This window comes from Mizuhopecten yessoensis, unplaced genomic scaffold (genome assembly GCF_002113885.1).
Source record: "Mizuhopecten yessoensis strain PY_sf001 unplaced genomic scaffold, ASM211388v2 scaffold716359, whole genome shotgun sequence".
NCBI classification, from domain to species: Eukaryota; Metazoa; Mollusca; class Bivalvia; order Pectinida; family Pectinidae; genus Mizuhopecten; species Mizuhopecten yessoensis.
Window position 1 is genome coordinate 1,391,582 of NW_018480077.1, and position 27,327 is coordinate 1,418,908.

General features: G+C 37.5%; 1 protein-coding gene across 5 annotated transcripts in view; it reads left to right on the forward strand.

Moving 5' to 3' along the window:
• LOC110443767 (small conductance calcium-activated potassium channel protein 3-like) overlaps positions 1–27,327 on the forward strand; it is a 96,889-nt gene that overhangs the window by 6,780 nt on the left and 62,782 nt on the right. For 2 of the 5 annotated variants that reach the window (XM_021488167.1, XM_021488165.1), the window contains exon 1: positions 15,319–15,668. The exons of 2 other annotated variants lie outside the window; for them this stretch is intronic. The gene's annotated coding sequence lies outside the window, so the exon portion shown is untranslated. Of the gene's footprint in view, positions 1–15,318; positions 15,669–21,477; positions 21,754–27,327 lie in introns of those variants that run through there. One more of the 5 variants, XM_021488166.1, reaches the window with a different exon arrangement.

Genomic DNA, 27,327 nt, shown 5'->3' on the forward strand with positions numbered 1-27,327 from the left:
CAGACCTGATACTAGACCTAACGTACACCATACACAGACCTGATACTAGACCTAACGTACACTATACCAAGACCTGATACAAGACCTAACGTATACCATACCCAGACCTGATACCAGACCTAACATACACCATACCCATACCTTATACAAGACCTAACGTATACCATACCGAGACCTGATACAAGACCTAAGGTACACCATACCCAGACCTGATACCAGACCTAACGTACAACATACCCAGACCTTATACCATACCTAACGTATACCATACCCAGACCTGATACCAGACCTAACATACACTATACCCAGACCTGATACCATACCTAACGTATACCATAAGTAGACCTGATACTAGACCTAACATACACCATCCCCTGACCTGATACCCGGCCTAACATACACTATACCCAGACCTGATACAAGACATAACATAGACCATATCCAGACCTGATACCAGACCTAACATACACTATAATCAGCCCTGATATCTGACATATCGTACACCTTTCCCATACTTGATACCAGACCTAACGTACACCATACCCAGACCTGATGCCAGACCTAACGTACACCATACCCAGACCTGAGACTAGACCTAACGTACACCATCCCCAGACCTGATACCAGACCTAACGTACACCATACCAAGACCTGATACTAGACCTAACGTACACCATACACAGACCTGATACTAGCCCTAAAATATACCATACCCAGACCTGATACTAGACCTAACGTACACCATCCCCAGACCTGATACTAGACCTAACGTATACCATACCCAGACCTGATACCAGACCTAACATACACAATACCCAGACCTGATACCAGACCTAACGTACACCATACCCAGACCTGAAACAAGATCTAACGTACCCCATACCCAGACTTGATACCAGACCTAACAAACACCGTACCCAGTCCTGATACTAGACCTAAGGTACACCATACCCAGACCTGATACTAGACCTGACGTACACCATACCCAGACCTGATACCAGACCTAACGTACACCATACCCAGACCTGATACTAGACCTAACGTAAACCATACTCAGACCTGATACCAGACCTAGCATACACAATACCCAGACCTGATACTAGACCTAACGTACACCATACCCAGACCTGATACTAGGCCTAACGTACACCATACCCAGACCTGATACCAGACCTAAGGTACACCATACCCAGACCTGATACCAGACCTAGCATACACAATACCCAGCCCTGATACTAGACCTAACGTACACCATACACAGACCTGATACTAGATCTAACGTACACCATACCCAGACCTGATACCAGTCCTAACGTACACCATACCAAGACCTGATACCAGTCCTAACGTATACCATACCCAGACCTGATACTAGACCTAATGTAAACCATACCCAGACCTGATACCAGACCTAAGGTACACCATACCCAGACCTGATACTAGACCCAACGTACACCATACCCAGACCTGATACCAGACCTAACGTACACCATACCAAGACCTGATACCAGACCTAACGTATACCATACCCAGACCTGATACTAGACCTAACGTACACCATACCCAGACCTGAAACAAGATCTAACGTACCCCATACCCAGACTTGATACCTGACCTAACGTACACCATACCCAGACCTGATACTAGACCTAAGGTACACCATACCCAGACCTGATACTAGACCTAAAGTACACCATACACAGACCTGATACTAGACCTAAAATATACCATACCCAGACCTGATACTAGACCTAACGTAAACCATACCCAGACCTGATACCAGACCTAGCATACACAATACCCAGAGCTGATACTAGACCTAACGTACACCATACCCAGACATGATACTAGACCTAACGTACACCATACCCAGACCTGATACTAGACCTAACGTATACCATACCCAGACCTGAAATCAGACCAAACGTACACCATACCCAGACCTGAAACCAGATTTTCCATACACCATACCCAGACCTGATACCAGACCTAACATACACCATACCCAGACCAGATACCAGACCTAACGTATACCATACCCAGACCTGATACTAGACCTAACGTACACCATTCCCATACTTGATACCAGACCTAACGTACACCATACCCAGACCTGATACTAGACCTAACGTACACCATATCCAGACCTGATATTAGACCTAACGTATACCATATCCAGACCTGAAATCAGACCAAACGTACACCATACCCAGACCTGAAACCAGATTTTCCATACGCTATACCCAGATCTGATACAAGACCTAACGTAAACCATACCCAGACCTGATACTAGACCTAGCATACACCATTCCCAGACCTGATACCAGACCTAACATACACTATACCCAGACCTGATACTGGACCTAACGTACACCATACCCAGACCTGATACCAGACCTAACATACACCATACCCAGACCTGATACTAGACCTAACGTGAACCATACCCAGACCTGATACTAGACCTAGCATACACCATTCCCAGACCTGATACCAGACCTACCATAGTGATACACTATACCCAGACCTGATACTAGACCTAACATACACCATACACAGACCTGATACTAGACCTAACGTACACCATACACAGACCTGATACTAGACCTAACGTACACTATACCCAGACCTGATACCATACCTAACGTATACCATAAGTAGACCTGATACTAGACCTAACATACACCATACCCTGACCTGATACCCGGCCTAACATACACTATACCCAGACCTGATATAAGACATAACATACACCATATCCAGACCTGATACCAGACCTAACATACACTATAATCAGCCCTGATACCTGACATATCGTACACCATTCCCATACTTGATACCAGACCTAACGTACACCATACCCAGACCTGATACTAGACATAATATACACCATACCCAGACCTGATACCAGACCTAACATACACCATACCCAGACCAGATACCAGACCTAACGTATACCATACCCAGACCTGATACTAGACCTAACGTACACCATACCCAGACCTGATACTAGACCTAACGTATACCATACCCAGACCTGAAATCAGACCAAACGTACACCATACCCAGACCTGAAACCAGATTTTCCATACACCATACCCAGACCTGATACCAGACCTAACATACACCATACCCAGACCAGATACCAGACCTAACGTATACCATACCCAGACCTGATACTAGACCTAACGTACACCATTCCCATACTTGATACCAGACCTAACGTACACCATACCCAGACCTGATACTAGACCTAACGTACACCATATCCAGACCTGATATTAGACCTAACGTATACCATATCCAGACCTGAAATCAGACCAAACGTACACCATACCCAGACCTGAAACCAGATTTTCCATACGCTATACCCAGATCTGATACAAGACCTAACGTAAACCATACCCAGACCTGATACTAGACCTAGCATACACCATTCCCAGACCTGATACCAGACCTAACATACACCATACCCAGACCTGATACTAGACCTAACGTGAACCATACCCAGACCTGATACTAGACCTAGCATACACCATTCCCAGACCTGATACCAGACCTACCATAGTGATACACTATACCCAGACCTGATACTAGACCTAACATACACCATACACAGACCTGATACTAGACCTAACGTACACCATACACAGACCTGATACTAGACCTAACGTACACCATACACAGACCTGAAACCAGACCAAACGTACACCATACCCAGACCTGAAACCAGACCAAACGTGCACCATACCCAGACCTGAAACCAGATTTAACATACGCTATACCCAGATCTGATACAAGACCTAACGTGTACAGGACAAGTTTGTCTGCCTACACTGCTGTTAATAAAGGACTGGATGGGCAGTACAGTACATATTATCTAATTTACCCTGTTAACATAATCGTATGTCATCTGAAAACGATCCCATTCTAACAGCAACCCCCTCCTCTATCGGCCAGACGAACTTCTTCATTAGCTTTGAAAATAACACCACCCTTCTTTTTCGCGTCTTGCACCTACGGAACTCATTTACAATACTTGAGCCCACAATGAAGTGTCTGGAATGCCAAGCAGATATGTCAAAACGGTGCTATTTCCCATAGAGTGACATATATTATGTATTATGAAAGACTAAGAGATATTCAGCTTCTAATAATATACTGAATATACAGTAGTACTTTTGGATAACCTACACTTCATTTTATTTTTACGAAATCAAAGGAACGGTGCTACATTATAACGTTATAGGTTGTAGACCAATAAACTAGTCATAATCTAGAGGGGTTCCAAATGAGTTCGGGATTGATCAGGAGTCGTTGGCATGAGTTCGGGTCTTTGATCAAGAAGAGTTCCAAATGAGCTTGGGGAAATGTTAGGATTGGGTTTTATAGCAAAACTTGTGAAGAGTGTGAAGAAGAGGTTTTATAGTAAATCCGTTACAATATTATTGTTTACTGTTTAATTATGACAGCGCCATATTGGCAAAACATAAACCTATGACAGTTCAAAGCCGAAAACAACAACAAAATAATCGACTATTCAGTGTGTCGATAACGCCAGAGAGAAACAATCAACTACATCGTTATAATGCGTTTGTTGTTGTATTAAATAGGTATTTATCCACTGACGATGTCGATATACGGATGGCTGTCGCCGCTGGGTCAGTGATAATGCGAAATTCACGTTAATAAGTGCACAGCCATATTGGATACAGGTCACGTGACGCTTGTACAGCCCCGGGTCATCTAGTAAAACTTTGTTCGGACATTTAAATGTTCGCCGTTAGACATGTTTGTATCGTATAATTTGTTAATGCTAAATCAATTCATGCCTCTAGTTTAAATAAAACGTCATGTTATAGGTATATCAAGATTCCATTATATGAATATGGACAAAAACAACTACATGTAGAGTATCATGCCCGGAAATTAGTTTATTTGTGATTCTTTCTGCTTGTGCATAACATATAGTAAGTGGCGCACGTGTATTTTTTCTACATACAAAAACAGAAAGTGAAAAACCTCCCTCGTCCTAATGTATTACTTGAGTACGTACGAGTCGAAATACTGATGGTCATTCTGGACATGTCAAACCGAAGATGGAGTAAGGGGGTTTGAGGTGTCGCAAACGTATGAGATAGTTATCTTTAAATGAAATAGATATCTTTAAATGAATTATCAAAATTAACTCTGTGGTAATAACAATGAATATTTTTAAATTGCCATTTCTATATTTGAATTGAAGAAAGAAAAATGCAACAATCTCTCATTACTCAAAAACTGAAAGGTTTCAGCGTCTGTTGAATTTTGTTTACTATAACCAGTGAAATTAGGATGGTTACCCATACATTAACAGGGCGGTAAGCCTCTTTAAGTGAGACATTATTGAGCTAATCCTTGTAAATACATGTTGTCTAACCAGCGTGGTACCAGCCTTACATTACCGTTTTTACTATGATGAAATCAAGCCCAGTTTGTCTTTCACAGGGTGTGCCAATAGGTCTATTGTGCCTTGCCTTTGTTTTATAGTGATACGCCAACAAACGAGCTTAGTCCCGTTTTTGTTTTAAGGTGTGTTGCCAAAAAACGAACTCCATCCAGATTTTTTTTGCTTTACTTGTATTTATTTTATACCGGAATTGATCTCCCGTTTCCATTGTGGAATTTACATGCGGTGTACAAGTAAGAGTAGTAGCTAAGAACATGGAGAAATTCGGCACGAATGTGCATGATAATGGCTGCCGAGGAATGACGACGATTTCACGTTCTTACGACACCAAGTCAGCAATGTCAGACAGTCTTCTAAGTAGTTCGTAACAAATAAGCTCGTAAAGCCGATTATTCGTACCACCGTCGGTATGGTTTGAATTTGTTACCTCATTCTCAGTAGAACTCTTGCACGCGGGTTAGTGGCAGGTTGTTTGGATGATGAAGGCGGTACCTCATTCCTAATGAACTTGTTTGGTAATTCTTCACAGGATGTTGTTTTTTATTTTGCTAATTCTTGTTCTGTTTGTGTGAACTTTGCACTGCTTTTAGTGTTAGAAAGCTATGAGATCATTCTAAATATGAGGTTTGTTCAAAGTAAGTAAATATTTGTAATGATAATAAACGCATAGTTCAATATGTTATTGTTTTTCATCACAGAGCGAGTTGGCTATTATGAGTATTAATGCTCAAGCTGTAGAGTGAAGAATTGATTGTTATTCCAAACATTCATTGATGGACGTTACATTAATTCTCAAAGTTATCAGTATCATGTCGGTCAGTCATGGCTCCAGTCAATCAGAGATTGACAATGACCATTCGAACTACAGATGGACTCCCGTCATTGAGATTGTGACCTACGCAAAGAACATGTTGATCACCCCGGCAAACGAGACTGACACTCATGTACATCAGGTCGATTGAGAACTCAGTGAGATTAGGACCACCGTAAATGATGCTTCAGACTACACATTAAAGATGATTTTTGTGTTTGGTGATTGGTCAAGGCAAAAGTAGATTTTAGAGTTTTTGTAGATGACACCAGAACGTCAATAAATGGGAATAAGAGGTCAAAACGTGACACTGTGGAATAATGTGACAATTATTCATAATAGATGATTTTTAAGTCAGTAAACGATACTAGGAACTCAAATAGTAATGCCAGAAACGCAGTTGGTGAGACTAAGGACTCATATAATGAGGCTAGAATATCAGTAATAGTATCGAGGATAGGAGCTCAGTTAATGATACAAGGAACTCGGATAATGTGGCTAGAAACGCAATCGATAAAACTAAGGACTCCGATACCGAGGCTAGAAATCATTTAATGAGGCTACTCTAGGACTCGAATAATGAGGCTAGGAACTCGAATAATGAGGCTAGAAAAACTCGAATAATGAGGCTAGGAACTCGAATAATGAGGCTAGAAACTCAGTAAACGAAACTAGGAGATCAGTCCGTGAGGTTAGAAACGCATTTAATTAGATTATGAACTAAGTTAATGAGGCTATGAACTAAGTTAATGAGGCCCTGAACTAAGTTAGTGAGACAAGAATATCAGTTAAAGTGACTATGAACTATGTTAATGAGTCTATGAACTAAGTCAGTGAGACTATGAAAATCAGTTAATGAGACTATGAGTTACAATGTATATAAAAGATATTTGGAATTGAGTAAATAAGACTAAAAACTCTGTTCATGAGAAAAGGAACTAGATCTTAGTTAATCAGACTAGAAACACATTGAATGAGACTAGGAGCTCAGCTTATGAGGCTTGGAACTCGGATTATGAGATCTAGAAACGCAGTTGATAAGACAAAGGACCCAGATAATGAGGCTAGAAAATCAGTAAATGAGACAATGAGACTTGTTAATGAGACTATAAACTCAGTAAGCGAGACTCAGAGCTCAGTTAATGAGGCTAAGAACTCAGTTAATGAGGCTAAGAAGTCGGATAATGGGGCTAGAAACACAGTAAACTAGACTACAGGTTCGGTAAATGAGACTGGAATCGCAGTAAATGGAACTATGAACTGCAATGCATGCTGATTGAAAAATAAATGTGTTTTGTTCAAAATGGCGGATGATAGTGTGTACATACCGTGCTATGCATCAAAATTTCGCACGTACACACTAACCTGAAAGTGTTACATAAACCTTTCTAAATACGTACTTACCAGCCTGAAGAAAAGATTTGGAAACTAATGGGTGTAATGTTCATGACTGAAGCTCTGAAGCAGTTTTAAGGTCCCATTGAAGTAATTCTACATGAGTCCCATTCTTAATTTATACAAAATCTCATTCTCATCTCCCCAAAATTTCCCATACTAAATTCTAGTCCGAGTTATATTGAAAACTATCGTGCAATACTCTGTATATGATCATTAACAGTGGTTGCGCCGGACTTTCAGTACTTTCAGTACTTTGATATTTAGCAAAAGAAAGAAGTTCCAATAAATGGGCGTATTCAGCGAATCATCTTCACAAAATTAATATGCAAGAAAGATGGATACCTAAAACATTTTTAAAGTGCGAAAATTTCATGGAACCCGAACAGAATCATGCTTATTCTTTCATTTAAATTAAAAAAAAAAATGCAGAAAACAAAGTTATAATTTTATGACAAAAAATGAGTAAAAAAATAATTTGCAAGAAAATGATATCACACTAGTCGATTGTTATATACCATCGGAGAGGCTATTAAACGTACCATTTAACAACGCAAGCAGATTTTTGTGTCGTTATTTGTCTTTTGAAATATTATGCGTGAAAAACACATGGGGTCCTATGTATCCTGAAAATCAACGTAGGGATGCAGTCACAAAATTATTTCATTTGAGAAATAAATATTGTTTTGATGTGTTTTTCATGCCAATTAATTGATTTATGCTAAAAATCAATAAATCGGTCGTGGGCCGCCATGCAACACTTGGTGAATTGACCAAGTGTTGGGTAAGAAGTCGAAGATGGTTAGGTGAGAATATAATTTTATTTGAAATAAACAGTTATTTTAAGAGGATTTTTTGGTTAAAGAGCTTGGTACAGAGTTGTATGTACAGCGTACTTCCTCATCATCAAAGGATTGTTGTTCATAGTTGGTTGATGGGATCTTTGTCTGTTCACCGACTTTTAAAGGTGTTCGATTCTATTTGACATATACAAAGGTACATGTAATGAATATGAGACAAACACATGTTGTTATCTTAATTGGTCGATATAATAGACACGACACGTCACTCAGTTAAAAATATTTTCTGTTTCACAACCTTCTGCATATGAGATTTTCAGCTAATGATGTTGTGAATGATAAGAAAAAGAGAAAAAAGGGGCGTTGAAATATGTTGGAGGTCAGCGAGTTGGCAAATGGGACGAGGGGCATTATATCGAGGTTTCACTTTAGTTTTACATCCTATCAACGTCGGAACTGGATGTTGACGTCGCTTACTGTGACGTAGTAATCATGAAAGGTCATGACAGGGTCAAGTATGTAGCAATTTAGATAGATTCTATAATTAGCGCCGATGAGTCCCAGAAGGACGAACCAGCTACATGGTGGAGGATATTGTATTTTTGGCATACTGTATCTGTAAACGAATTGTATAGGTGTTACCACCGTTGTGTCTTACGTCCATCATTCACTACTCCTGAACCACTGGTAGTGTATTCATTTGCGTTTTTGTTTGTGTGTTCTTTCGTCTTTTTTGTCAATGTTTTTTATTACTGAGAAATACCTTATACCATAAATGAGGGGTGTGTTATAATTGTCTTCGGCAGATTGAGATTTGACTCGTGACATAATTCCCTATATAGCTAACGACACTTCTGTATAGAGAACCCTTTTGTGATCGTTCAGACAGCGTCTGAGATTTGCTGCACGTGTACTGAATACTACACATAGTATCGTGAGTACCCGAGCTGTCACTGAGAACTATCTCTGTAAATCCCAAGGAACTAATTACTTTAGCAGCCCCAAGTTATTGACATATAACCTTGACATCGCGACCCTGACCTGGTGTGTGCTGGCTCATTGCTTTGGGTTCATATAAAATTCAGAACCTGGTGTTACTTGTTTGACCGTTTAAAGGGGATCACCCATTTGAGTCTTATCGTTAAAACTGAATGATGATTGTGTGTTCGGAAAGAAAATCGGGAAATTTGAAGAAAGAAAAGCAATACTATCTGTTACTGTCTTATAAAGCCAAAGTAGGCGGGATAAAACGTTTAGAATACCAGTTCACCTCAATAAGGAGATGATATCTATAATGATTTAAATGAACAACAAAGGAAGGAGAGTAAAACGAAATAGTTTCTCAAACTTTTATACAAACAAAGTGGAACTTAAACGAGTCATTTCGGTACATATATAACAACTATTGTACATACGCTTACAGCTTAGCCGAATAGACATCGATTTTGTGGACAACTCGCACAGATTTTACACTTTGTCTGTTAAAGGTGACAGTGTAAATATCGTACTAGTCATCGAAACGTCACATAGATGTAGGACACTTTGTTAAATATGCAAATAAAGCCACTAAAATGATCAATTAGGAGCCTGTAATTCAAATGTGGACGGAATTATAATGATGACCAAGAAAGCTGAACTGGAACCATAATTAGTAGATCAAGCTTGATATCATTTGTCCTTTGAGAGCTAGATAGCAACATTATATTACTGGAAAACAAGTAATATGTTGTAGATCATACTTTGGTCATGACAGGGTCAAGAATTTGAAATTTGACGTCACGTTGCAATTGGTCACCGAACACTCGAACAGTATTATAGAAAAACCTAACAGCTTCCAATCGAACACATTCACGTGTAAAAGATCTTGTTGTTATTGGTTTGGTACAACATGCCAGGTAGGTAGGTTTTATTTTAGGTTTGTTAACGGAAATGTAAATGCATCAATATATTTAGAACGAACCATTTACCGAGAAAACAATCAGCTGTCAACACTAGGTTTTTCTAAACTGATGAAGAAGGTATGCTGGGAATTTAGAATACCTGACAGGCCCTGGTAAGAATGACAACGTTTGCCTAGTTTTTACTCCTTATGTCATAGTACATGTTAGACACAAGCGATGAAATCCCACGCGGCAAATACATTTAATTTCTTACAGGCAAGTTCGTGGCTATCAGTGGTGATATCGGAAACATTTGTTTAGAGTACATGGAAGGAAAAAACAGGGTAACGGAGGCCTGGGATTGTTTTGTTAATGATTTCTATGTAATAACATGCCAGTGAGTTAGAAAGAAGCAGCGAAAGTTATCAAGAAAAAACTGATCTCACAGGATGCCATTTTGTTAATCAGAATCAAACACAAAAAATGTTCAAGTTATCTCCAATGTTAAACCCTGAAAACTTAAAACAGAATGAAACAACCATGAGCGAAGCAAACAAGGCAATACGCCAATCCAAATACCAGATGTGCGAGGAACGTTATCAAAACCATAATAGAATCGCAAATTAAGATAGAGAACTAAGCAAAACTGTCATGGAAACTGCAGATGTAATAAATCAACATTTTGTCAGAGTTTTATATCAGACAACAAACGAAGAAAATTACCTGAATTTCAATTTCATGCTTTTGAAAAAGCACTTACGAACTTTCGAAGGCCTGATGGAAAAATCTATCAAAAAAGTAAACCTCAACAAGACAAAAAGTCCGGATTGGCTTCATCAAAAACTGTTTGTAGCCAAAAAAAAAAAAAAAAAAAAGACGCCAAATTGTAAATGATGATACTGGTATAGACGTTGAATCATATCCTGTTTCATTTAATCCAAGAAATATCCAAAAATATACTTATTTGAAGCAGGAGAATATAGTATCTGCCTCCCGAAGATGCTCCTATACAGAAGTTTGTGTTTAGAAGACTTGGAGCGTTTGCAGGAGGCGATATTCTGGCTTTGGTTTAGGATTATAGCTAAAAGTAAAGACACTGCATGACCTTGAATAAGCCGGGATGTGGTTATATTGACTCTGATCAAATAACCATATTTCAATATACTCATTGTACTATATACAGACCTGAAGATTACATGTATCCCATTTTGCAAAACTTACAATTTTCAAACATTTCATCTTGAAAGAGATCTGAATGATGATATCCTTACTTAAACTCAAAGATACGCGTTGCTCAATAAAAACGCGAACTTTGCTTTTGTGAAATAATTAATCATTGTAACTAATGTAATTAATCATTGGCACTATTTTTGGAATAACTCAGTTAAGTATATTTTTCGCCATTTTTTGACATACACATATATCACAGTGAGTATGATTGTTGTATAGTTACTTTTGACCTTATCTTTGCTATTACACCTATTTACAAACGTACCCGAAATTTGTTTGTATAAGCACAAATATTTCAATTTGAAGAACTGATTTCTAAATTTGAGGTGGAAAATATATAAGTGTAATGCAGGTCTGTCGAAAAATCTCGATTTTCTTGGACTTCTCTTCCTAAAAAAGAGACTATCAAACCTAAAAATAAGCCCAGGATGTCGTCAGAATAGAGAAAGTATATACGGGTTCTAGTTCGTCATGCAGTTTGGGTAAAAATGCTCAATGATCTGTACTCCAATGTAAGGTTAGGTTTAGTGTGACAAAGTGAACAACATTGAAAAACATGCTCGTATGTTTATTTTTTTGAGATTTTTTAACCTGTGTGAGAATGCTTTTCACATTTTTTTCCTGGAGTGTCAAAATTATCATTTACAGAGGTGCTTACTTTCTCTTAATTTCACATTACACATTTTCGTGTCAACTTTCCATGGTGTCAGCGCCGTAGTGAATAGAGACATTTCGGAAATCGTAAAAAAAAATTGTCACAACATTTGAAAATATTTCTGTTACCTTCACTCGATTCCGAGTAATGACTAGTCTCGTTCAACCAGACGCTTGATCACTTGTAATTCAAGAGACTCTCTGTTCGGCGTAACTTGCGCAGACAACAAGAGTCTGGTTGAACGAGACTAAGCTATGACGTAATTGATGATGCGATTGATATATGTAAGCAAAAAGAAACCACCTACACAGATATTGCCACTACCACCTCTATATCGAAAAATACCCTTGTATTATAATCCTAAGGAAATCATATAGCAAAGTATCGCTGTACTTGAAAATGTGTCCAAGGGAAGTAAATGTAGTAGTGGCCACCATATTATATGTTTGTCTGGACGGTAAACCGTATGTCTTGTGTTATGTAACTTACGTCTGTTATTTAATAGTTGTATTACGATTCACCTAAGCGTCTACTTATATCAGCTCCATGTGTACATGCAGCTTCTTTGCCATCTTCATTTGCATACATATGTTGAGAGAATTTCCTAATCTACTTGAAATATTTGCCACAGCTATGCCTGATCTTGAGAACGATGTTTGGATCAGGTTAACATGTATCGACATATCCGAATCGTATCTACAGCTATCGACCTGTTCGAGTTATCCAGGGTATCGTGTCGTACAAGTTCATTTATCTACATGATCAGACTTACTGAATTCAGTTTTGATGTTTATTTATGAGAAATACCTGTATGTGTAACGTATTGTGTGTATGAAGACTTGCATGTGACTTGTCTAAGCTATATGGAATCATAAAGAAAGCGTATAACATGCGAGAGAGTATAATGTAAACTGCCTATTCACACGTCTACAGACACGGAACAAGAGCTTTTCTGTACATGATCCTTCAAATACTAGCTTATGTCACGTGTCCAGCGTTTGTTTTATCTTTTCTAAAAATAATTCAAACCATCAGCTTAAATATAACGTTAAAGTATAGCTCAGCTGGACATCATACCAAACGAGGTTGGGAGTAGGACACGAACTGGGGTCAAAACACACGAGGTTGGGAGTAGGACACGAACTGGGGTCGAAACACATGATCAGCACATTAACACTTACATGGCGTTAAACACACACAATATTAGGGAGTTCTCGTATTCAACACATTGACACAGGACTTTATAATCGTCACATTATCAAGGAATAATGAATGTTCTATTTTTTCATTATTATTTAAGAAATAATAAAGATTTCGTTCCTTTTTGAGGTGCAGGTTTTTTCGGTAAATACTGTATTTAATTCCAAAATGAATTCTGTTATTCCTTAAATTCGAATTTAAACGGACGGTCAAAATTTTTGTGAGTGCACAGTTAATGAATATTTATGCATTTTTTTTTATAAAAAACAAAACATATGTTTGCACAAAACACAATATTGCGCTGTAGTTTCGTTGTCGATCAACTTCAGCCAAAAATAAACACCACGTAACACATTGTGGTAAACGACGTCATCGCTTTGTGTTGTCCTTTTTTAGGTAAGCTTGAAATAGTCTGTTATTGACGGAATGGCCAAAAATAAATTATAATTCTTTCTTCCATTAGGCTTAATATTTGTAAATGTGCAGTAAGGGACTTAATAAAAAAATCGACTCTCGAAAATGAAGCCCTTTTTACAGGTTCTCTGTAGTTTGTTTAGAGTATAGAGTACGAGCGATAGGAAGTGGCATGGCGATTATGATATTATAAGCTTCTTCAATTTTTCTCTCAACGAATCATTACGTCTCTCACAGCTCCATTATGGAAAGATCGAAAAACGTGGAAAGGTACCGTAAAAATCTGCGAGAGCGCCTCGGTCCCTATACAATGCCTGCTGTGAAGCTTATATAAACATCCGGGCACTATCTTATTATTCACTGATGGATATGAATACTATTGGACACCCGCACGTGTGACGTCATCATTTCCTGTACCTGGCATCACGTGATCGTCAAAAAGTTATTACGACTTTCCAGTATTTTCATTTCTTACAAGTGACTCTAATAGACTTTCGTACATTAGAGAGTGTCATTACCGAATTTCAAAAGTGTTTATACAACTGTGTTTACACTTGGCAACAGGAACAGGCGTTGTCCGGAACATCAGTTGTACACAACAAAACCAAATAAAATTGTAATCCGGAAATTAGTCAAATCTACAGAGGAGCTTGAAAGTTCCGGAACGTATATATGTATGTACAACTTGGACAACGTAGCCTCAGAGCTAGGGATTTTTTGTACATTGGATTTCCTGTAATTCGGAATTAGCTTGTGTGGACAGTGGAACTCTTTAGATCGGGGTATGGTTTATATCGGTACATAAATAGTTTGAAAGTCCGCAGTTTAGTTTGTGTGTACAGTTGGAAGTTATAGTCCTAAATATGGTATCTGTTTACAGTGGAATACCGGAAGTCCCAGAATGTGGCGTAATTTTAGAGTGGAGTTCCGGAATATGGTTTGCATATTCAATGGAAACCCGGATTGTTTATTTGATAATTAATTAATAATCAGTTAATCCCTATGGAAATAGCATTGAAAACTATATGAATTACCGAAAAAGAACAATTACAGAACAGCAAAGATAAGCAGTTTTAAGCACCGTTATTGTCGTCTGCTAAGAGCTGCTACATTTCTTAGAGAGATCCGGAATTAGAGAAATATTACCGAAACTCTTGAGTGTTCGAGGAATCACCAGGTTTAAAGTCCTGTAATCAATTATAATCTAATCAGAGACGCTTTTATATGATAGATTCATAATGACATGGTTAAGTTAATTTCATTTGAAAGGTGACTGAAAGCCAGATACAGATGGACACCAAACAGATAAACAAGAGAAAGTACACCCCGCTGGTGGGGATGTTTAACAGTAACGCCACAACCTGCAGGGTCATTCAGCCCAGCAATTACGGTACTCTTCCTGCTATAGCGACTGCAAAGCGATGTTGACAGTAATGTATTGTACAAATGAGCCCTCATCGCAACCAATTTACCCCCACACAGCACCTCCGTGCTCGGGAACCACGCGCACTCTCGTGTAGTCTAAACTTATCACGAACTAGCGTGCTCAGCATATATATGACAAACAGAGCTTTGAGAGAAGCTTTGAAGATTTTAATACCATATTGAGCTGTCATGCTTCTCCGGTTTTTTGATGGCATCAAAAACAAAGATGTCCGGATCTCTAAAGATATGTTGCACGTTTCGGGATACACGTTACCAATGTAGACCCTATTGCGTAACATTCTAATATAAAGAAATGGATCCGGACCACATATCCGGGATTGTGCGTTCGATTCACTGTCATGGGACACATAAATTGTGACGATGCGGCCGACTGAAAGGCGTTGACTAGGTGAGTAACAAAATATCTCTTAAGTATTTAGAATTAAATATTTTTCTTGTGAAAGTTAAAAAAACAAATGATATTAGGTTTGTTGTCAACAAACAAATATATTTTTGGTAAGAATAAAAATTTTAAAAAGCGAGAACAGTTGGTAAGTTAAGTGAAACATATTTAGTTTGCAGAAATTGTTATGCTGAAATACTGTAGAGTTGTAATGGGTCCATACAGAATGCGTCTGCAATGATCAACAGAGTATATAATGTATCACGGCACATCCTTACATTAATATATTGATAATAAAATAATAAAATCGATGCAAATATTTTCATTATGTTCAGTCATTTGCATTCTTGCACAAATTACGGAATATTATGTAAGCGGGAATATGTAGCATATGTTACAGAAATGTCTTTGTCAGCACATGTCAATTTCTTCGTGAATGTTGATCCCCAGCTGTGATCCATTCTACATCTGTTGATTATCGGAATAGTCCTCAGACCCACTAAATGTAAGGCCTCGGTTATGTAATGTTGTGTGTCTGACTGTCAGTATCCGCTGACCATCAGGGTAGTCCTCAGACCTACTAAATGTAAGGCCGTGGTTATGTAATGATGTGTGTCTGACTGTCAGTATCCGCTGACCATCAGGGTAGTCCTCAGACCTACTAAATGTAAGGCCGTGGTTATGTAATGATGTGTGTCTGACTGTCTGTATCCGCTGATTATCAGGGTAGTCCTCAGACCTACTAAATGTAAGGCCATGGTTAAGTAATGTTGTGTGTCTGTGCATCTCTAAGTAAATCAGGTTATTAGCAGAAAGATAAACACTCGCACCCACAATCATTGTCAGAGTGGTAAACACATCATCGTGGTATGTCAGTCATTACGTATATATACATTTGGTATGGGGATATGTGTACATTTCGTACAAGTATTCAGTCACACAATTAGACGTACAGCTGTTTACAACAATGACAATTTGTACATAGCATATTTCCATACAGCTAGGTCTTTCATGCCGAAATTTCGCTGAAACTAAATGAGTACCATTTTGCCTCGATAATTAAGAAAAAATGTCTAAATTGACATTTGAGAGACGATTACCTCGGAACTGCTGAAGAATAGCGCAATCATTAATGGAGATACATGTAAGTTACGAGTCCAACTTGGACCTTGATGTCATGTCATTGCATAACAATTAGTAGAAATATGAAGTAAGGTCGCACCTATATTTAAAATTTTAGTTTTCCGATGCATAAAGCCAACAAAGTAAAAATTTAACTGCGTCATATGTCCATTTCGTCAAGTAAGGATTCGTCCGTGACACTATAGATCGAAAGATTGAAAATCAAACATGCGTAGCTCCGTAAAGGAGTTGCTGATTGTCGATTTCGACCCCACCTCAATGTGGACAGAAATCAATGTCTTGATTACAATGGTGAATGAAGGTACAGTAAAACTTCGATATATATTGTCTCCGTTTTCCGGCAATGTGTTTCATGTTACTCTTTTCCTGCTTTCTTAACCCTCCGTTTTGCCGTATTCCTCGATATGTCACCAAAACCATTAATAACGCTAAATTTACGTGGAACAAATGGTTGCAGTACAACGCGTGGTTATTGCAACTGTGCATATATTATATTCCAGGGTCTCCAGGGTCACCATTGTAACAACAAACACCAGTAATGGATACCAAATTTAACAGAAGAAAATACAGTTGTGTAACAAAGGATAAGGAGTTGTGGTAAACGTTTGATCAGTGGTCAAATACACAGGGACCTGAGAATTGTTACAGCTATATTTGGACCTTAACCAAGGTGTTCAGAGTAGTTTTACTTCTTTAGGAGTTTAGATCGACTTTCGGTAAAAATGACACCCCCAATGAAAATACGAGTGTCATTTTTACCGAAAGTCGAGCTAAACCCCTAAAACACGTAGAATTACTCTGAAAACATGTTAAGTTAATGTCCAAATAAAGCTGAAACAAATAACAAGGTCCTTGTGGTCAAATGCTTATAACAACCACGGTAGCGTCAAATATACAATGTACCTCTCGAGCACAACAGCTAGATTTTTATGGATAACTCAAGATAATTATTAGAGTTTGAAAAAGGACTTCTTACCCGATAAAAATAACCAAGGTTCATGGTGCATTTGCTTCTAAGGGAAATGTCGCCCACAGAAACGTTTGTTCGCGTTTTGTCCCTTCAAAACAATAGTTTTAGTTATAAGCTTTGGGTATAAACGGACGGCATACCACTGGGGGGAAGATAACTTGTGATAGGAAATAGAGCTTGTGTGACCTTCATGTGGTAGCCTATTATTGTGCTCTACATAGTTCATACAATACCTACTACTTACGTTCATACGTGTACCTAATTGGCACGAAGGGCGTTCAAACTGTTGGCAAAGTTACGTGTATGTCAGTACATGTTGTTCGTCTGTCAAATCAAGACAGTCCCCACAGATAATATGTTAATGGTATGGTAAAGCCACGCGCACTCGTACTAATTAACGGGAAAAGACTTCAGAAACGAAATATGTCTATTATCCATCATTGTATTGGCACTTGAAGAAAGATGCATGTACATTTAAAAAAAGTAATATTTTCTGAGATGCACTTCAGGATTTAACCTTGTAATCAAAGGCAAAGTCAAACTCTTATTTTATGCGTGGAAAGACTATTGGATATCTGAAAATTGTACTCCTTCATGAACGATTAAGGTTACACATTTCCTGAAGTTTGATACCGGGGATTGTATCGTAAAATTTCCAATTATTTTGCGATATATACTTTCTTGCAATGTATATCTCACTTACTTGAAAAGAAATTAAACATTGATCGTAATCTAATAAATAATACAGCACTCTTCCCCGTACCACACTTGACTAAAATTGATAAGAAGGAACTGGTAACCTTTCATCGGAAAACTCAAAACATTTTCATATTGCGACTTTTTTTAATTTGAAATGTTGTCACATTGCAAATCCATTCATTATCGCGAGCCTTTTCTTGCTCCACTTTTTTCATATAAACCAACGCGAAAACATATTTGTAATTGTAAATAGTCTTTGTAGTGATACAGGACGGACCTGTTGATACAATTTTGCGACTATAATTTCTCGTATACATTTTGATACAGTGAAACGTGTCCATAATTGAGAATCTTTTCAGTTTCAGGACGCGTTCTAAACAGGATGAAAGTATTTGTAATTAGGACTTTATATGGTTGTGGCCTGAAATTCATTGTTTATTGCTTCTTACCTTTATCAACAAGCCTAATCAACGGCAAGGGTATTCCAATTTTCATTTTTCTTCTCGGAAACGTTCACTAAACGATTTTATGTTTTTTATCATTTTAAATGTATGTTTTGTAAAGCGGTTATGTTTTAAAGGAGTTTAAGTTTCAATGTTGTGGTGGTCTGAACAAGATCTGAATTCCAGCGAGCTATTTACCAATTTAAAAATCAATATGAAAACAAAACAAAACAAAAATGCCTAGGCGTGTGATCAAAACATCGCGAATTTGGTTCAATAGATGTAATACCGTTGGCCCCCGTGCGATTAGAGCGCTATACAGCAAGACATGGTAAGAAGTTTTACGATGTCGTTTTTGTTGAACATTAAAAAATTGTCAATGACCGGTTGTATAAATGTAGGTTTTAACAAATACTCGTGCGTCATTCTTGTTAACAAAACATGATAAATCGCCGATTACGACTTAAACTGGTTGCATGGATGTACATGTATTCCATGTATTATGGAAAATCATCATTTGGCAGGACGTCTACATTTAGATCGCCTAAAGAATATTAGATTTGATATCATATGCTTAATACATTTTCCAACTTTTTCTTTCTAAATAAACTCTAATCTGGCCACATAAAAACTGAGAGTTATTGTCTTTTTCCACGAGCATGTATAGATACGCGTGAAATAGGCATTAAACAGTTTTATAAAAACATGGAATATTTATCATTATTCAAAAACTGGTCCCACCAATAATCAATTAAGACATATTTAAAATGATAAAACAAACACTTACGCAGAAATACCGATATCTTCAATGTTTTTATTTCTTGACTGATCGATATTGATGTATTCACGCTAAATCTAGCAAGAAAAACCTGCGGCGCTTTCCAAATCTCAATACATTTTACCTCCGACATTAATACAGGGCAGTATCTTGGTACTTAGAAGATTGGTTAAGGGGGCCACATAGCCATTAACCAAAATTGCTTGATACGTTTATCTGCTGGAATGGCTCTTTTCATTACGTCATGGGATAAAATCCGTTTAGTACTAGCTTTTGGCAGTGTGCATCTCCATGGTATCTTCATCAATATTCAGCAAAGAAAAGACAATATCATAGTAGTTATGAAAATAATGTTACAGAATTTATAAAAAAAAAAAAATCGTTTCGTGTGTAAATGCTCTATTTCCTGTATTCACTTTATGGGGGCGTTTTCACCGATTCCTACCCAAACATATTAACTGAAAAAAATTGATAAACGTTGAACTTGTTTAGATTCTGGGCCTGGCTCTATTCTAATAATGTGGATGAAACAATTCAGTGACATTGTGCAATGCAGTTCACATCTCTCCACAGTGTGGAAATGACAAAGTGCAGTAAAAACCTAACTTTCTCCCAAGTTTTCAATCGGTTTTGAATTGAACATTTTTTGTCAAAATCTCAAGATTAAAGGTTTTTTGCAGGTGTTGAAATTCATTATTTTTACTTCAGTGTTTTTCCTAGGGTAATGATTATAGTTGGTATAGGGTTCGTGAGAGAACTGACACTTGATGCTATCAAAACAGCTCTAAGATTTAAAGTTTTCTAAGTTTAAGACCTCTTTTGCACTTAACTAATTTTTCCAAATTTTCAATATGATTTTTTTTGCATATGTGTGGAAATTCACTATAACTTTCAATATTTGTACTACGGTGCTGCTATTTGGCATGGAGTTTCCCTGTGTTGACGATGTAATATATTTTGTCCTTTAGTGTAAACGTCGCTTATTATTTGGTTCCCGGTAGTTCTCAGTTCGGTGTTCATTAAATACATTTCTTTATAAAACATACTTAATATGTACATTTTTTGGATGCGGATCTTTCTACATACACAATAGGTGAATTTTAAAAGCTCCAAACCGGATCTTGCAAAAGTGTCTTCGAAACTGATCTGCTCTATCGGTTCAGCGATTCAAGTTTTGTATACGTGAAGCTGTTCTAGTACCATTGACATCACGTTGATATGTACTTTCGGTATTGGCAGGTTGCACAAATCATTCACTCCAAAGCTTTGTTTGATGTTTAAATGATGCTGAAATAATCTGAAATATGATGATACATTTTGAACGGAACCATGGCGTCCATTCGAGGCTCCACAAGACAACAGCGAAAAGCCTAACCGTGAAAAATGACATCACATAAATAAAAAGACATTTTAGTTTCCGAAGCTATCCATCAATTAACATCATGATTAATGATGAAAAAGCCTATTCAATGAACATTAGGAAATATAAAACAAATGTATGGAGCATTTACTTGCTGACATGCTCTTTTCGAGTATGCTGCATGCATTTGCCTGATTGTATTCGCACGTGCATATTCCTGTAGGATATATATTCTCCGTGTGGTATGCACGTGTGTATGTATACATGCTGTTTGTCATTACCCTGCTTCGTGTAATACATACCCCCGGTGATGTTTTACACGCGCTCCTAGCTCCCCGTGGAGTAGACGGTATACAGACGATATGATGTATATATATCGCTTTGCTGATGTCTTCTGATAACAAAGACCGGACAAACAGATATATCTACCCATATACATAGAAACTTGGACATCACGAGAATCAGTTTTGATTGAAAGTTATGACTTGGTGCTAACAGAATATCCTACAACAAGGCCATGCTGGCTTTGAGGTCTATGATAAGACATCATGTGAGTCCCGTGTGCTGGTAGGTGCAGGTTTAACTCCTGGCTTCGGGTTCAAGATGTGTCGGCCATCTAAACGGGGTATGACGATAATTTTAATATCGGGCAGCCTTTGGCGGATTATCATTTACCGACGAGAAGATCATTGTCAAATGTTTGTTTGTAAAGAAAGATAAGATAAAGAGCAGTTGTATGAAAAGGTACCTTCAAAATGTCGCCGCTGTTCTTTAAAAGAGAGATAAGCAATAGCATAACTTTGGGATATTGCAAATGGTTTAGATTTCTCAATGTCTCATTTCAACATCAATATCAAAATATTTTACCTAATATTTATCTAATTAATTGGCATGTATTGAAGTGCAAGTGCTATTCTATTACTGTTGTCTGATTTGATATGACTTTACCATTGCTGGGAAGCAATTGACTAACAAATGTAGATAAAGTGGTGTATATTGATGTATTTATAGCAGAGTGAAATTTGTCTGAAATACAGACCCCCTGGGTCTGGCTGTTCAGAATACACAGAGGACTGATTTACAAGGGTTTTATTGAAATGTGTACATGAACAATTGGACCTACAGTTAAATGTCTGGTTAATGCAGGATTCTAGATTAATACAAGATTCGATTCTCACTTATTACAATGTGTGTGTTTTTATCATTACTGATTAAACTGTCGTAAAACTAAAATAATGTATCATTGAGCAGTATTCTATCTGTTAGAGTCCAGTTTTTTTCATCGACCCCTTTAGTCTACGTGGGACTCACATTTTCAAATTGTCATATATGCAATAGTTGTAATTAATTTTAATTTCTATAAATGTAGTTTATCCAATTATAACCTCTATTGACGGGATATCATGCAAAACGATCTATAGATGTTCAGCATTAAATATTTTTGAGAGGTTAAAGTCCCGAAAAAACCCACTATTGTGGTGTCAAACATTGAAATATTTGCACATATTGAACATCGTTATATTCAATATTTTGCGATTCAGATTCGAAATATGTGGTGATTCATATGGAAAGACTGTTACAATAATTGTATTGTAAATGGTTTTCCTAACCAATCTTGCGATTTCGTGTGTTTTATATTCAAAAAAAAGCCCTGTATAATTAGCATCATAAGTAATCTGAAGTTATCGCATATTATTTTGTAACGGCACTTTCTATTGGTTAAGAAAACAGAAAAGCGAAAGTGAATAAAACGAGAATTAAGGTTTGCTAATTTCCGTCTCTCCCAGAAAGGCAAAACGACGAAATGACTCATATCATCCACCGAATTATAAGCCCACAGACAGTGCATTACTGCCTCAGACAGTGACTATATCCCTCAGTGGTATAAAACTCCCCCAGACAGTGAATATATCCCTCAAACAAGTATACAACTCCCTCAGACAGTCGATATATATCCCTGAGACAAGTATTTAATTCCCTCAGACAGTGTATGTATCTATCAGACAGTATATAACTCCCTCAGACAGTGTATGTATCCATCAGACAGTATATAACTCCTTCAGACAGTATATAACTCCCTGAGATAGTGACTGTATCCCTCAGACAGTATATAACTCCCTTAGACAGTATATAACTCCCTCAGACAAGTATATAACTCCCTCAGACAAGTATATATCTCCCTGAGATAGTGACTGTATCCCTTAGACAGTGTATAACTCCCTCAGACAGTATATAACTCCCTCAGACAGTGTATGTATCCCTCAGACAAGTATATAACTCCCTCAGACAAGTATATATCTACCTGAGATAGTGACTGTATCCCTCAGACAGTGTTTAACTGCCCCAGACAGTGTATAACTCCCTCAGACAAGTATATAACTCCCCCAGACAAGTATACAACTCCCTCAGACAAGTATGTAGCTCCCTCAGACAGTGGATATATTCCCCAGACAGTGTATACATTCCCAGACAGTGTATATATCCCCGAGAGAAGTATATATTCCCTCAGACAGTGAATATATCCTTCAGACAGTGCCTATATCCCTCAGACAGTATATATATCCCTCAGAGAAGTATATGACCCCATCGGACAGTGTTTATATCCCTCAGAGATGTATATAACTCCCTCAGACAGTGGATATATCCCTCAGACAGTGTTTATATCCCTCAGACAGGATATAACTCCCTCAGACAGTGTATGGGGCAAAGAAGTTATTCTAACATTGTGGACAAGCTCAGACAGTATATATATCCCTCAGAGAAGTATATGACTCCATCGGACAGTGTTTATATCCCTCAGACAGTGTATATATCCCTTAGACAGTGGATATATCCCTCAGACAGTGTTTATATCCCTCCGACAGTATATAACTCCCCAGACAGTGTATATATCCCTCAGACAGTATTATCTCAGAGACGTTGTATATCTCCCCTTAGACAATGGATATCGTCTTCAGATAAGTAAGTAAGATGCTCTCGGGTAATGTACATCTCCCTCAGACAGTTTATCAGACATTGTACATGTATATCGCCGTCAGTCCAAATATTGTATTTCCTCCAGGCACTATGAGTTAAGTAATGCTATAATTCTTTTATAAACAAGAAAACAGACAAAATACAGTATACCTATGTAAACAATATATAAGTCATAACAATATCATAGCATTTGTTTTAGATACATAGCTTTGTGATCAGCAATATCACTACTTATCACCCGTTATATGTGTCTACAAATATAGTCAATTTGCTACAAACGTTTGGTATTACATATCTTTGTGTGTATTGATGATTGTAACAGATATGCTGTTTACGTGTCATCGATAGCGTTGAGACTGCAGCAAAAGTGATGACGAAACACATTATGCGTGTAATGTACGGTTATAAAAACGTTAGTTTAAATAAATCATCATGTATTTTATACACGAAAACTGACGTTCAAAGCTAAAAGCGAATATACGTAGATTTGGCTCATTTAACCTAGTCAATGAAAGTCACGTTTTCCATGAACATATTTACCACTGCGTGACTAACTTTATCCCCACAGAGGAGCAATCAAGATTCCGGCTGTCCAGTATCAAATAAAATAAGATGTTCATCTCCTCGTCATCATTGAGATGTTGTTTCATGAAGTGAATGATAAAAAAAGCTATATAATGCTAGATTTATTTTTTAAAGACGTCTGTCTATCATAGATTAACTTCCGAGCATGTTGGTACCTATTTTTGCAGCTAGGAGGCATATAAAATCGTGTCTCAATTTATCATTAAAAACTTGTAGTACATTAGATCGCCTGATAATGTTATCGACAACGACAGGAAGGTTAACAAATGTTAAACTGTGAGAAATGCTAAGTGCCGAATCCGTTAATGATTGGTCACGTAATATAGCGATTTCATTACTTGTAAATTGCAAAAGGAAGATATTTCTACTGACTGCTGTTCTGACATGTGTCCGAGTAGTTCTAATCAGAATATAACACAGATCGCACATTCTTCCAGGTGTAAAAATGAAAAAAATACGAAATACTTACTTGAAATGCGTGGCAAATATACTTAAGATTTATTCTACAGATAGAGAGTAAGTTAGCATTGACTATTCCTGTACTGCGTAGGTACCCTACATCATTTCGTGAATAGAAAACTATTTTTAACTAGGATATATGTGGCAGATATAATGAAATCCGCACCTTCATTCAATACAAATTATGTTGTCTTCTTAGTTCAAGGGTAATCCCCACCCCAGCTGTGACACTCAGATACAGAAACAGCTGCCAACACGCGTGTATTCGTACATGTCAGACGCCGAGCTACAGGTACCCTTACACCCCCCACTCCGCCCGTCTCCCTATCAATAGTTTACCAGATTCTGACATAACATACGTAGGTCTTATTCGTTGATGAACAGATGTGAAGATATCACTGATATGTGGAGATTAAAAGGAGATATCAGAACGTTCTGGATAAAAAAACATCGACAATATCTTGTCATTTACATATATACACAACAAATAAAACTTAATCTAAGTTATTCAAAATACATACGTTACGTACTACTCTGGTAGACATTTGTCTAATGTACGTAAAATAAACATTGATCTAAGTCATTTACACTCTATGTACAGTTTGCATTCCACCTGAAATCGAATCCAGAAAACCAAGTATATTTTTTCATATATTTTTTTTCAGGGAGTATTTCATCCAAATTATTGCACACCTTTTTAAAAACAAAATGAGAAATTGATTTCAGTTTTTGACATACATCTGCAATGGTATTTCAAATTCGGATTTAGACATGTCATCAGCTGAAATTGACAGTAACCGCTTAAATTCCAGCACGGATAATTAGCATTACACATAAACGATAAATCGAACTACTCACCATTCAATACAAGGGTTCCTATCCTGACTACAACTCGGAACATCTTTCACATACATTTCCATTTACGATGTACCGATGGCCGAGGAGAAATTAGCAGCAGCGTGTGTTTCTTCTGTCCTTCTTTCATTCAATAATACATTTATTTATTCAACTAAAGCATGATATTAAAACAAGAAATAACAAAAGACCAATTCAATAAACTTCCCAGACTTGTAAACTAATACTGCGGTATTAGGGGGAACCAAATATGCTTCCATATTGTCAGTACTTAAATAGAGAATAATACATGCCTTTTTCCATATCACACCCAGTATAAACCCTCGACCTTCGGCCCTTGGGCTGATATTGCAGTCTCGGGTTGATACTGGGTGTGATATGGAAAAAGGCGTGTTTCATTCTGTTTATTACATACTTACTAATAAAAACTACTATTTTATGATTTACTTTTATTTTTGAAATATTGAAAAACGATTTTTTTTCCAAAATGGGTGTGATACTGGTTTTGCAGGCTGATACGGGTTTTGGGGTGTGATACGGCGGGGGCTGATACGGGTTTTGGGGTGTGATACGGCGAGGGCTGATATGGGTTGGAGCAATTGTGTCGTATCGCATATACAAAAACCCGTATTTATTAGTAAGTATGTAATAAAAAGTATTAAAGATCGGAATTTGAAGACTATCCTCATACAAAACATTGTCCTTCGTATTGACATGGTCACCTGGTTTCAAGTTGGACCCCCAGCCATGTCGCAATTAGAAGAAATAATCACGAGAAAGTAGTTCGGACTGCTATATCAGCACTCACCCTACAACAGGGAGATATTGCACTGTCTTACCCCGGGTTTAAGTATACGTGTACTTAGCAGATTTTATTGAAAACGAATTGCCAACAAAAACGACCCAAAGAAGCAAATAACAAGCTTTTTGAAATCCAATCTGATGTTGGTTCCTCTGTAACAATGTGGGCAGATTACTAAGTGGAGTTTGTTCCCTCAGGACTGCGCATGCTTAAATTATTTTTCGAAATGAAGATCGGTCTTAATTGTTTTCATGATTGTGAACAAACCCTTCGCAGTCAAACATGTTATGATAGAATTCGGCGATTTTGAAAGACCACATGACACAGTTTATGATGACCGTCTACTAGTGCCGTGTCGATACAGTTTGTGTGTCGATAATATATTAGTATTACATACTTACTAATAAATACGGGTTTTTGTATATGCGATACGACACAATTGCTCTAACCCATATCAGCCCTCGCCGTATCACACCCCAAAACCCGTATCAGTTCCCGCCGTATCACACCCCAAAACCTGTATCAGCCCGCAAAACCCATATCACACCCCTTTTGGATTTTTTTTCGTTTTTCAATATTTCAAAAATANCCGCAA